Genomic DNA, 14,185 nt, shown 5'->3' with positions numbered 1-14,185 from the left:
CGCCGAGGGTCCGAAAACCAGTAGGCGGTGCTCGTGACCCGCGAGAGAGATCGGGTGGCGGGCGGGCGGCCTGAGCGCGCGCGGGGAGGCCGATCGGAAACGTGCGTCCAAGTCCGCAGTGACTCCCGGTGAACGGGCCCCGCAGTCTGGGATGCGTCCTGGAGTCCTGACCTCGCGCCTGTTGGATGAATCAGCCCTCCGCCAGGAGACTGCAGCTGGGAAAAGCGTTTTCGTTACATTTCAACCCTGTTCCCTACGTTGGCAGAATTATTGTTGAAAAGATGATGCCAGCGCTGTTTAGGTTTTTCTCCTCGGCCACATTCTCACGACTGTTTTCATCGCCTCCTTCTTGTGTACCGATCCTTGCGTGTGTCGTACACTGGAGTCGATCTCATCTCAGGCTTTCCCTGGGAATAACGCTGCCACATTTGCAGGAAAGAATGGGACCAAAATGTGCTTCGTAGAGGGTGGAGGGGGTTCTTTTCTGGTTTGCTTTACCCACCAACTCCTTCTCCTCCTTCGCTGCCAACGTCATTCGCCACCACCATCAGCAGCATCATCCTCAAATTCTCTGCCCAGAACTTACCTTGTGTCGGGCAGGTGTGGCTCAGGGGCTGAGCATTGACCTATGGACCGGGAGGTGAGGGTTATGTGTTCCTGGGGGCACATGCCCAGGTTGTGGGCTCGATCCCCAGTGTGGGGCCGTGCAAGAGGTGGCCAGTCGGTGATTCTCTCTCATCATTGATGTTTCTATCTCTCTCTCTTTTTTAATATATTGATTTCAGAAAGGAAGGGAGAGGGAGAAAGAGAGAGAAACATCAATGATGAGAGAGAATCATTGATTGGCTGCCTCCTGCACATCCCCTACTAGGGATCGAGCCTGTAACCCAAGCATGTGGCCTTGACTGGAATCGAACCCCAGGATCTTCAGTCCGCAGGCCGATGCTCTATCCACTGAACCAAACCAGCTAGGACCTAGCTGCTAGGGCAATGTTTCTATTTCTTGATCCCTCTCCCTTCCTCTCTGAAATCAATAAAAATGTATATTTTTTAAAAAACAAAACAACTTTGTGTGTCCATGAAGCCATCTGGCATAATAGTTTCCACCAGGGACCGTGGCCTCCACTCTGACATCTTTCTTCAATAAACGAGGAGTTTCCCCCTCACAAAAAGAGTCGTTTCTGCATGACATCAGTGAAAGAAGATCTTGTTCCCAAGCATGTTTGGTTCCGATAATAATAGCTCCCAGCAGTAATAACAGCTTCCATTTATTGACACCCACTTCCCACTATGTGCCAAGAACCTGCTCTTCGGGGCATGCAGAGTCCAGGGGGACTCATTCCACAAAACTTTCTCAGATTCCCACTATGCTCCAGGCACTGTGCTAGGCACTGGGGATGCCGTGAGCAAGGGACGTCACTACTCTCACTACACGGTCTTAGACGTGTTAGTTGATTTCATCCTTACCAAAAACCCCTTGATGCCCTGGCCCGTGTGGCACAGCTGGTTGGAGTATCGTCCCCCATACACCAAAAGATTGTGGGTTCGATTCCCGGTCAGGTGTGTACAGAAGGCAACTGACCAATGTTTCTCTCTCACACCGATGCTTCTTTCTCTCCCTCTCCCTTCCCCTCTCTCTAAAATCCATAAACATATTCTTGGGTGAGGATTACAGAAAAAAATAAATAAATAAAGCCTTGGCCCGTCTCCCTTCTTTCTGCCGGGATCATGAACATAGCCAGGAGGGAGTACCACAGCCATCTTGCAACAAGAGAGGCCTGAGAATAAAGGAAAATGTGCAAAGGATTATGGACTGGGACATATAAATAGCCTGTGTCCCCGACAGCCCCTAGCTGTCTGGCTTCTGGGGCTTCCTGTTGTGAAACACACACACACACACACACACACACACACACACACACACACACAAACACACAAACACACACACAAACCCCACTATCTGGTTAAATTAACCGCAGGAGCGTTTTCGATTATACTACAGAACACATTTCTAAACGATACTTCCAGAAAGTCAGATGTTTCCTTTAAGACAAGAATGAAACGTGCTGCCAAGCAAAGCATGCCTGAAGGAGGGGGACAACGGTGAGGCCGAAAGATGATGGGGAAGTAATGTTGCAAGACCCGTGCCATTCAGAGGAAGCTCGGGAGGAAGCGGACACTTTCTGAGAAGTCCCCTCTCAAAGAAAACCAGTTTCCCTGGCTCCTTGGATTAGAAGTGACTCATTACCACACATGCCACCTTGTTATAACATCATCTGTTTTCTCAAGAATTAGAGGGTGGTTGTTTTCCTCACTTTTGGGGACAGCACCTGGTGTCATGCTGGTAACGGTGATGGATGGATTGATTGATTCAAGGGTAGATCAATCAGAGTAAATCCCCACACATTTTGAAGACGCTTCTAGAGAAGAGGCTCTTTCCCATTGGATTTGAGCCTCAACGATGCTGGCAGCCACCTTGCCCCCATGCGGCCTGAGAACCGAGTCCACAAGAAGGAGACAAGAGCTGGGAGAGAGACCGTTTGACCCCTGATTCCAGCACATCTGAGCTCAGCTCTAACTCTGGATCTTTCAGATATAAAAGTCGACAATTTCCCACTTTTGTTTAAGCCAGTTTTAATTGGAATGTCACTTTCAAATTAGTTCTGATGGACACAAGGGGTCAGAACTGGGGCAGCCCTTACAGAGGTTTATTAAGACCTGTTCTAGCCCTATTCTGGTCAATCTCTCTCACACTGATGTTTCTCCCTCTCTGTCTCTCCCTTCCCGTCCACTCTCTCTCTCTAAAAAATAAAATAAAATAAAAAAATCAGTGGGAACAAAAATGCCTTTGGATGAAGATTAACAAAAAAAGACCTGTTCTAGCCTAATGTTTCCCATTTTCTCCATTATAACACACACAGTGGATATTATGCCCTCACAGAGCACAATATCAGAAACAAATTTACAGTTTAATAAAACCACCAAATGACTGCAAAGATGTAAAATAACATAATAATTTATCATTTTCACAACTAATTGCAATTCATATGTAAGTAGGTTGCTATGGACTATGGCAGATTAAATGGGCAGTCATTTTGCCCTGGCTGGTGTGGCTCAGCTGGTTGAGCATTAACCCATGGACCAAGAGGTCACAGGCTCAATTCCCAGTAGGGGGAGTGCAGGAGGCAGGCAATGGATGTTTCCCTCTCTCTCTCTTCTTCCCTCTATAAAAATAATTAATAAAAACATTTTTAAAAAATATGTCATTTCATTCCTTCCTCTCCTACCCAAGACTTTGGAGTTTTTAGAACAAGGCCTGGCCCAGAGAGAAACGTACAGAGAGAAATAGGCCTAACCTTCAATCTGTCTCATTTGTTTGCATAAATAACATTTCAAACTCTAGTACTTTCATATTAGCAATAAAGTACCAGACACATACCATACATTCATGGATGGAGACACCCATGAATGAGGACTGCTAAGTAAATTGGGCTCAATTATCCCAAGCTATATGAGTTACCTGCAAAACGAATACATCCATTTGTTATCTCTGGTCTAAATTAAAAATATGTATTCTTTTTCTGAGAAGAGAGTTGTATCACTTTTCTCTCTTGAAAAGATAGACATCCTTCAAGAGTATCTTTCTCAAGAACAAGATGACACCTTTCTCTTGGGTCTTGGATGTTCAAACTTGGTTTATAAAACAATTTAATGAAATGTATTGGATTCATGAAAATTTCACATTTCAGCAAATGTGAGACGTGCTTATGCTTGGAAATTCTGGTTTAATGTATGGCGCTAACCTTGTGCTATGCTCACAGCTTTTCTGTATGTTTGAAATTACTTCAAATTTTTAATTTCTTTGAAAGGAAACTATCTTTTTTTTCAACTCTTGGCTTCTTCCCTGTGGTTTCATCATATTACAAAATATTGAGGTTGTTTTCTACTTGGTTAGCAACCCCAGAAGAGAGATGAGCTTTCCACTGGTTCTAGCAAACAACTCGGGTTAGTACCTGCCATAGACTGAATGTTTGTGTCCACCCCAAACGTCACAAGTTGAAACCCTAACCTCCAATGTGATAGTATTAGATGGGGCCCTTGGGCGGTGATAGTGGGATTACTGCCCTTATAAAAGGAACTCCCTTTCCCTTCTGTCTTGTGAGGACGCAGCGAGCAGACAGCAGGCAGGGAAGTGGGTTCTCACCAGGACAATGAATTGGCCCCCACCTTGACCTTGGCCTTCCTAGCCTCCAGGGCTGTGAGAAATAAATTTTGGTTGTTTAGAAGCCACGAAGTCTATGGTATGTTGTTAGAACAGCCAAGATGGACTAAGACAGTGAATCGTTAGCCTTTCAATCCTGTGCCCATCCCTGAGCCAGTCACAGTGGCCATTGGGGAGGCTCTGATTTGCCAGGCCAGGTCACATGCTCATCCCTGAGCCAATCACAGTGGCCATTGGGATGAGAGGCTCTGATTTTGCCAGGCCAGGTCACATGCTCATCCCTGAGCCAATCACAGTGGCCATTGGGATGGGAGGCTCTGATTTGCCAGGCCAGGTCACATGCCCATTCCTGAGCCAGGGAATGAAGCTAAGGTCTCCCAAATCTCAGACATGGTGAAAACTCAGGGATGGATGAGTCACCAAAGGAAATCAGGGTGTTGATGCCAAAAAGAGGGCACATGGATGCTGGGAAGACAAAAACGGCATAAACTACTCCTTCATCTGAGCTCTTAATCCCAGACGCCCTGCTCAAAGGGAGAAGGATCAGGGGACAGAAACCATAGGGAAGGAGCAGGCGTGACCCAGGCTCATGAAAACGAACCTGTTCTGCTTCTCCAACAAGCAGATGCTTAGTAAGGTCATTGCTCTTCTTGCAACACAGGACTGGCAAGGGACATAACCAGTTCTGCCACAAGAGGCCCATAAATATTCATTAGAAAAGGGAGATTAATTTACAAAGATGATACATTTGTATCACAAAGGGGCAGGCACTTTGTCACTTTTGCAGTGAAACCAGTCCTTGCTCAGTCACACTCCCCAATGTGCCCTTTCTCCAGTCCCTGGCGATCACTGATCTACTTTCTATGATTTTATTCTGGGATGTTTCGGGTAAATGGAATCATACAATATGTCACCTTTCGTGTCTGGCTTCTTTCACTTAGAATGTTTTTGAGGTTCTTATACTTTGTAGCATGAATCAGTACCTCATCCCTTTTTATGGCGGAATCATATTGCATTGTAGGTATAAACTCAGCTTGCTTCCCTAGTCATCTGTTGATAAACACAGGTGTTGTTCCCACTCGTATTAGTCAGGGCTCTTCAGAGAAACAGAACCAAAAGAGGTTTCAAGGACGTGGCTTATGTGATCATGAAGACTGGCATGTCCCGCATCTGCAGGGTAGACTGGCAGCTGGAGACCCCGGCAAGAATCAGTCAAACTCCAAGGCCAGGCGCTGGCAGAACTTTCTCACTAGGGAGAGGCCAGTCTTCACCAAGGCCTTAAACGGATTGGAGGAGGCTCTCCAGCACGTAGCGGGCAATCCTCTCTCCCCAACGCCCACCAACGTAAACATTAATCTCATCCAGAAGACACCCTCACGGAAACAGCCAGAATAACACTGGACCAAATATCTGGGCACCGTGGCCCAGCCAAGCTGACACATAAAATACACCATCACACGACCTACCCCTTGGCTATTGTGGATAGTGGTGCTGTGAGCATCCGTGTACACGTACTGTTTTGAGTCCTGTTTTCAATTCCTGGGGGTACATGCCTACAAGTGGAATTGCTGGGTCACGTGCAATTCTACACAGAACTGCCAAACTGTTTTCCACAGCAGCTGAACCAGTTTACATCTCCACCAGCACTGCATGAGGGCATATATATTATTTTTTAACTTCCAAAAATGAGCACGCAGGTGTGTGTGTGTGTGTGTGTGTGTGTGTGTGTGTGTGTGTGTGTTTTCACTTAACAAGATATCTTACACATCTTTCTGGGTCAGTACTTAGAATTCAGTCTCATTCTGTATAGATAGATGAGATGCTTAGAACAGGGCCCGGCCCACAGAGAGGATTATGCAAGTGAATGCTATTATTCTTTTTTTTAAAAAAATATATTTTTATTGATTTTAGAGAGGAAGGGAGATGGAGAAAAAGATAGAAACATCAAAGATGAGAGAGAATCATTGATTGCCTGCCTCCTACATGCCCCCTACTGGGGATCAAGCCCGTAACCTGGGCATGTGCCCTTGACTGGAATCGAACCCGGGATCCTTCAGTCTGCAGACCGACGCTCTATCCACTGAGCCAAACCGGCCAGGGCTGAATGCTATTATTCTTTATAATAAGTCGATAGTAATTTATTTATCTCATTCTCCACTGGTAAAGATTTAAGTGACTTTTAATTTTAAATAATTTTTTATTATGGGCAATATATATAAGTAAAGAGGGTAGAGCAATGAATGTCCTTGTTCCCATAATCCAGCCATCACAATAAAAAAACTCATAACCTCTCGCCTGGGGTGGCTCAGTTGATTGAGCATCATCCCATGTACCAGGAAGTTGCTGGTTCCATTCCAGGGCAGGGCACATGCCCATGTTGCCAGCTCAATCCCCAGTAGGGGCATGCAGGAGGCAGCCAATTCTCTCATCATTGGTGTTTCTAGTTCCCTCTACCCTCCCTTCCTCTCTCTGAAATCAATAAAAACATATTTTTAAAAAACACCAAAAAAAAAACAACTCATAACCTCTCTTTTTGTATTTCTGCCTTTCTCTCCTGTTGGACTCCTTTGAATCACATACCAAATATCACACAATTTCATCTACACATATTTCAGCATGTATTTCTAAAAGATAAGGGCTCTTTCCTTAAGCATCGCCAAAATGCCATTATTATCACACTTACAATAATTAGCAATAATTCCTTACTATTCCTACTTAGCCGTCAGTGCTGGGATTTCCCCAAATGTCAAATGGAGTTGTTTGAGTCAGAGTACAAACAATATAGCTCTTAAATACCTCTTTGAATCTATAGTCTCCCCCCTTTTTAATTTTTCTTGCATTTTATATGGAGAAAAAAAAACCATCGTTTGCAGTTTTCAAGACTCATTTTGAAATAGCGAGAGTTTCCCGTCACAGTTCGTGTCAGGTCAGGGTGATCCCCCTCCACACTGTGAAGCAACTCCCGTCCCTCCCCTTCACGTTTGGGCCCCAGTTTTTCCTGGACTGCAGCTCTACTGAGCAGACACAAGCAAAAAAAAAAATATGGCGAATTATTTAGACCTTAAATTCAGTCAGTAGTTTTTGCTCCCTCCTGGAGAAAGCGTTTTTAAACACTTAGGTAGGACTCAAACACTGACCGTGAAAAGGTTGCCATGGTGGGTTGAATGGTTGCTGTTGCACCAAAAGGTATGTCCACGTCCTTATCCCCCCAAAACTGTGAACATGACTTGGTTTGGAAAAAGAGTTTTGTACTTAGATGTAATTAAATCCATCATCCTGAGATGAGATCAGTCTGGATTATCTGGGAGCTAAATTCAATGAAAAGTGTTCTTTTAAGAGGCATACAGAGAGAAGGCCATGTGACCACAGAGGCAAAGACTGGAGTGGTGCAGCCACAAGCCAAGGAATGCCGGCAGCCACCACAAGTTGGAAAGGGCAGGAATGAGCGCTTCCTTAGAGCCCCTGGAGGGAGCACAGCCCTGCTGACACTTTCACATCCGACCTCTGGTTTCTAAAACAGAAAAGAAACTGTTGCTTCAAGTCTCCGAGCTTGTGGTAACTTGCTACAGCAGCCACAGGAAGCTAATACAGTCACATACTCAGGCCCCTGGCAGGGGCATTTTGGAAAGCAAAGCCCCTGGGTTTCTACCAGTGAAATAATAAGAAATACATGTATTTTCCTGATTCCTGATACAGAACTTTTTTTTTTTGCCTCTTTCTGGTTATTATGGATTCATTTGGTTGCCATTAATATCTATCTATCTATCTATCTATCTATCTATCTATCTATGTAGATAGATAGATATAGATATAGATATATTATTTTTTAAAATCTTTATTGTTGCAAGTATTGCATATGTCCCCTTTTTTCCTCCTATTAATCCCTTATAGCCCGTCCCCACTCCCCACCCCAGGCCCCCACCACCCTATTGTCTGTGTCCATGGGTTATGCATATACTAGTATGCATATAAGTTGTTTGGTTGATCTCTTCCCACCCACCCCCCTAGAGCTCTTTTTTTAAAAACACATTTTTATTCATGTGAGAGAGAGAGAGAGGAAGGGAAAGAGAGAAACATCAATGAGAAGCTGCCTCCTGCACACTCCCTACTGGGAATGGAGCCTACAACCCAGGCATGTGCCCTGACTGGGAATTGAACCAGCAACCTCTCCGTTCATGGGACAATTCTCAACCCACTGAGCCACCCCGGCCAGGGCAGATACAGAGCTCTTAAGTCCCTAGGAATTTCCTGGAGCATCTTTTGTCCTAATGAGGTGATTCTTGGTGGGCTCCTGGATGAGGGCTGGTCACCACAAAGACCAAGCCATGATCGGAAGCTTGGAATTTTCAGCCCCACCCCCCATCCTCCAGAGAGGGGAGAAGGCCTGGAAATGGAGTTAGTGGTGGTCACACCTATGCGATGAGGCCTCCGTAAAAGTCCCCAAGGTAGGGGGTTCAGAGAGGTTCTGGGTTGGTGCACATATGGAGGTGCTGGGAGGGTGTCACACCCCAACTCTATGGGGACAGAAGTCCTGTGCTTGGGACCCTTCCAGAACTCACCCAACATCCCTCTTCATCCAGCGCTCATCTGTACGCTTCATCACATCCTTCATTATAGAACAAACTGACAGACATAAGGGAGGGTTTCCCTGAGATCTGTGAGCTGTTCTAACATATGGCGGAATCTGCGGAGGGAGGTCATGGGGACCTCGAATGGTAGCCAAGAGGGACAGAAGTTGCCGGTGACCTGGGACTCATTCGAGATTGGCATCGGAAGTGGGGGGCAGTATTGTGGGACTGGGCCCTTCACCTGTGGGGCCTGGGCTAACTCCAGTTCGTGCCAGAATTGACCTGGAGGACACCCACATGGTGTCGCAGGGAATGGCTTGGGGTGGGAGGACATCCCCACATCCGGCATCGGAAGTGTTCCGAGTGGGGCAGCAGCGTGAGAAGAAAGGAGAAACCCACAGGAGGGTGTGTCTCTCCAATGCGTGACCACACACAGTTCCTCCTCCTACACCTGCTGGGCGCCCCCGCAGGAAAATCCACTTCCTGCCCCCGTCACATGGAAAGTGACATTATCTTACAGGGCATCGGAGCAGGTGGCACGGCAGGGCCCACGATCACGCCAGATCAGCCTGGCAGGTGTGTCTCCCGTTCTTGCGATATGCCCATCCTGTTGGCTGGTGTCTCCTCACAGCCAGGAGAAGAAGTCGGCTGCTGAGGTCTGGAATCATCTACTAGTGCTCCCTAGTTCATTCATTTACTCAACACAAACTTACCGAGCGTCCCCTCGAGGCCAGGCGCTGGGCTGTGCTCTGGGCACGCAAAGCTAAATCAGACCCCATGCTGGTCTTCCCAGAGACAGGTGGGTGGGGGGCTGGAGGAGGACGCAGGAGCAAGCCATTACAACACGGGGTGCCAGGAACGCACAGAGGGGAGGGCCTGACCCAGACCAGAGAGGGAGATCCCAGAAGGCTTGGGGCAGAGGAAGTGGCGTCAGGGGCTTCCTTTATGTTGGCCACAAACCATGTGTGGCTTTTAAATGTTAAATTAACTAAAATGAAATCACGTTGAAAATTCAGCTCCCGCCGAAACTGGTTTGGCTCAGTGGATAGAGCGTCGGCCTGCGGACTGAAAGATCCCAGGTTTGATTCCGGTCAAGGGCATGTACCTGGGTTGCGGACACATCCCCAGTAGGAGATGTGCAGGAGGCAGCTGATCGATGTTTCTCTCTCATCGATGTTTCTGGCTCTCTATCTCTCTCCCTTCCTCTCTGTAAAAAATCAATAAAATATATTTTAAAAAAAGAAAAAGAAAATTCAGCTCCCACGACTAGCCCCATTCCAAGTGCTCAAAAGCTCCACGTCTGTTCCAGAACATTCCCACCATGGCAGGCAGTTCTACTGGGGCAGGCTCTCCCTCCCAGGGCACGCTGAGCCTCGACCTTTCTCCTCTGCTCCCCCCACAGGCGTGCACCTCCTACATTCCAAGGGACCCTGGAGACCTGCACCCAGGGAGCAGTGGGCAGTGGCAGCTCATCCCGGGCCAACCCGTGAACCTGTCCTGAAGGCCCCTTTTCTCTGACTTCTTAATAAACCAAAGCAGCCCTGGCCGGTTTGGCTCAGTGGATAGAGCGTCGGCCTGCGGACTCAAGGGTCCCAGGTTCGATTCCGGCCAAGGGCATGTACCTTGGTTGCGGGCACATCCCCAGTGGGGAGTGTGCAGGAGGCGGCCGATCAATGTTTTTCTCTCATCGATGTTTCTAACTCTCTATCCCTCTCCCTTCCTCTCTGTAAAAAATCAATAAAATATATTTTTTTAAAAAGACCAAAGCAGCCAGCAGTCTGGGCTCCTTTCCCCACCTAGTCCCTCTCCTGCTGCTTCTTCTATCCTAGGCTCTGTCTTGTTTCACTGTCCCCAGCTTTAATAAATGTCCTCTCAAAATAAAAATTAAAAATAAAAATAAAAGAGCCCTGGCTGGTGTTGCTCAGTGGTTGAGTGTTGACCTATGAACCAGAAGGTCACAGTTTGATTCCCGGTCAGGGCACATGCCCAGGTTGTAGGCTCGATCCCCAGTGGGGGGTGTGCAGGAGGCAGCCAATCAATGATTCGCTTTCATCATGGATGTTTCTATCTCTCTGTCCCTCTCCCTTCCTCTCTGAAATCAATAAAAATATATTTAAAAATAAATAAATAAAATAAAAATGAAAGAGCCCTGGCTGGTGTTGCTCAGTGGTAGAGCCATGGAGCATTTGAGCATCGACCCAGGAACCAAGAGGCCACCGGTTCGATTCCTGGTCAGGGATCATGCACAGATTGTGATCTTGATCCCCTATGGGCGTGCAGGAGGCAGCCAATAGATGATGTTTCTCTCTCATTGATGTTTCTATCTCTCTTTCCCTCTCCCTTCCTCTCAAAAAAAAAAAAAAAAAAAAAAAAAAAAATCAAAAAACACCTCGGAGTTCCACTAAATAACCATTTTTATTTACTTTTATTTTTCAAATTTCAGTTTAATTTTTAAGATTTAAGTGTCGTTGGTATCAAATATTATATTAGTTTCAATAAATCAATAAAGCCTCTATTTTTGCATCAGGTAATATCATTAATAGCTAGAAGTCAAAATAAGATCAGTAATAAAACCTGGTATACATTTTTTAAGACTATTTTTAAAGGCAGTTTCAGATTCTAAGCAAAAAAAGATTTCCAGACGTTATCAACAATAGACTTTCAGAGAAACAGAAACCAACCTTTCCTTCCTGAATCCTCTGCCTTCCAGCTAATTCTGCAGTCAAAGAGAAAGGGAAGGTGACTGAACCAGCAGGAAAGGATGAGGGGGAAAAAGCAGGCGTTCCACAGGAAAGGGGAAGCACTGGTGTTTCCGAGAATCTCAACAGCTTCTGCTAACAGAGACTCAAGAGGAGTTTCCAGCCCTGGCCGGTGTGGAGCAGTGGATAGAGCGTCGGCCTGCGGACTGAAGGGTCCCGGGTTCGATTCCGGGCAAGGGCATGTACCTTGGTTGTGGGCACATCCCCAGTGGGGGTGTGTGCAGGAGGCAGCTGATCAATGTTTTTCTCTCATTGATGTTTCTAACTCTCTATCCCTCTCTCCCTTCCTCTCTATAAAAAATCAATAAAATATATATATATTTTTTAAAAAGAGTTTCCAGCCCTGGCCAGTGTGGAGCAGTGGATAGAGTGTCGGCCTGCGGACTGAAGGGTTTGATTCCCGTCGGGGCACATGCCTGGGCTGCAGGCTTCATCGACCCCCAATGTGCCATTGGTCTTTCTCTCTTCTCTGTCCCTTCCTCCCTGAAATAAATTAAAAAAATATTTTTTTTAAAAAAGAAGAGTTTCCATTTGCTGACCCTATTAAGGCATTCCGAGTTACCCACCTGGCCTCCTCTTGGGGTGTTACAGCCTGTAACAGTCGCCCCATTAGTCAACACCCTCTCACAGAATCACCAAGCCCCAGAATGAAAGAGGCTGCTGGGAGCTCCCATGAAAAGCAGACGGAGGCACCCAGATCCTTCCTATGCCCCTTCCGCCAAGATCACAGACTTGGTCTCCAAGCCCACTTGGATCAGTGGGAGAGCTAACTGTAGATGTTTGATGGACACACTGATTCAGTAGAAGTGACGAGGCGACCAAAGCGAGCAGGAAAGGGGCAGGAGAATGATATTGGAAAGGTACCACCTCTGAAGGGCCTGGTGTGACCTTTAACCAAGGGCAAAATCCCACAGAGACCAGGTGTGTGAATGAATGACGTTGACCGGGTAATAGGGAGTGGTGGGGACTGTGGCAAAAGGGCCTGTCTAAAGGGGGCAGCTCTCTCAGCTGCAGCTCTTTGTTACTCTGTGGGCTTGTTGGCCCCGTGTAGCCAGATCTCACCGTTTCCCAAGAGAGGCTGGAAATGCAGGTTCTCATAGGACAGCCCAGGTTTTTAAAACATGTGGGCCACATCGAACTGGTTTTCGAACCAGCTATGGCCCACAAGGCCATGTAGCTGTCCCCTAGCAGATGGAAGGGAGCTCATGCTGGCTTTTGGGGGGGAGGAGGGTGGGGGGCGTGGAAAGGGATATGATAACATCTGTACTTTAGAAAAATCCCAGTGCCGCGCGCGTGGGAGAGGAATTACAGGGAACGGACCAGAGGAGAGGAAACCAGTTGGGAAATGCAGCCCTTTCGGCAGCTGGGAGGTGGCAGGGGTCCAAGCGAGGCCGAAGGCATAGAAAAGGCTGCCGCACTGATGGGGCATCTGGGCTTCAGGGGGAAGAATTCTATCTGCCTCTGGCACAGGGCAGGCATTCCCTCGCTGGCTCCCTCTCCTCACCCCTTCCCTACTCTGGGAGCCCAAGGCACAGGGCAGATAGATGATCTCAAAGACCAAAGGGACGGAAATTTTAGCAAAGACTCCGGCTGCAGCGCCGTCTAATTTTACCCACTGGTATTTTAGAGGTAGACCTCTCTTGACCAACTGCCCCAGCCCTCATGCGCCCCCGCCAAATAAAAAACATATATATCCCGGAGTTGGTTCTGCGGGGCAGCCAGCGGGAAGCTCGGAGCCAAATCCTCTTCTGCAAACAGCAGAGGGAGGCCGGGCTCCCACACAGGCTGTGCCATGGAGACAGACCTCCGAGAAGTGGCTTGGGCTCATGTCACGGTCTTGCTGGTTGTGCAACCGGGTCACTTGTGTCCAGGGAGGGAGGCAAAGGGTAGGAGGTGGCGAGTGGAGGGGAGGGGAGGCCCACGCACTTCAAAGAAAACACTTTTTAACGGCCCACAAGTGTGGCTTTGACCGCGTCTTTCCTCTGCCGACCCTGCTGGGTTTTGCGGGCGACGTTTTCGGGCGTGGGCACAGGAAATGGCCCTGCGCCTCCCCGGTTCGCCTCTCTGGTTTTGGGCAGCGCCCCCGAGGGCCCCCTGGGATGAGGGAGAGGACGGGGGCAGTCAGGCAAAGGTTAGGGAGGGGAGCAGAGCGGAGGCCCCGGGCGGACGGGAGGGCTCCCTCCGGGAAATGTTTGTATTCCTCCTCCGGAGGGAGGGAGGGAGGACAAACAAGCTCTTTTGGTGCCTCCCGGGCAGCCAGCTTTGCGCGCTCCGGCGCAGCGCCCGCGCGGAGCAAGAGCAGAGCGAGGCTTGCAAGGAAAGCGCGTCTCCCGATTCCTCTCCAGTATGAACCGCGCGGGGCCTGCCCGCCGCTTCCCACCCATGGCCACGTCCCAAAGCCTTGCGGGGCCACGCGCTCGGGTTCTCGGGGACACGGGCAGCTCGTGACCCGCGCTCTGGAGTCGGGACATCCCTGAGGCTCCGGTTTCCCGGCTGAAGGTGCCGTTCTCCGTCGGTCCGCGTGTGCAGCGGCTGCATCCGCCACCCACCTGTGCGCTCGGTGGGCACCTGCGTCCCGGGGTTGAGGAAGTTAGGAAAACGGCATCAGGGGAGTGGCGGCTCTCAGATAAGCATCT

The sequence above is a fragment of the Myotis brandtii genome, unplaced genomic scaffold (genome assembly GCF_000412655.1).
Source record: "Myotis brandtii unplaced genomic scaffold, ASM41265v1 scaffold463, whole genome shotgun sequence".
Lineage (NCBI taxonomy): Eukaryota > Metazoa > Chordata > Mammalia > Chiroptera > Vespertilionidae > Myotis > Myotis brandtii.
The sequence above is the reverse complement of the archived record's forward strand: the minus strand, read 5'-3'. Positions refer to the sequence as shown.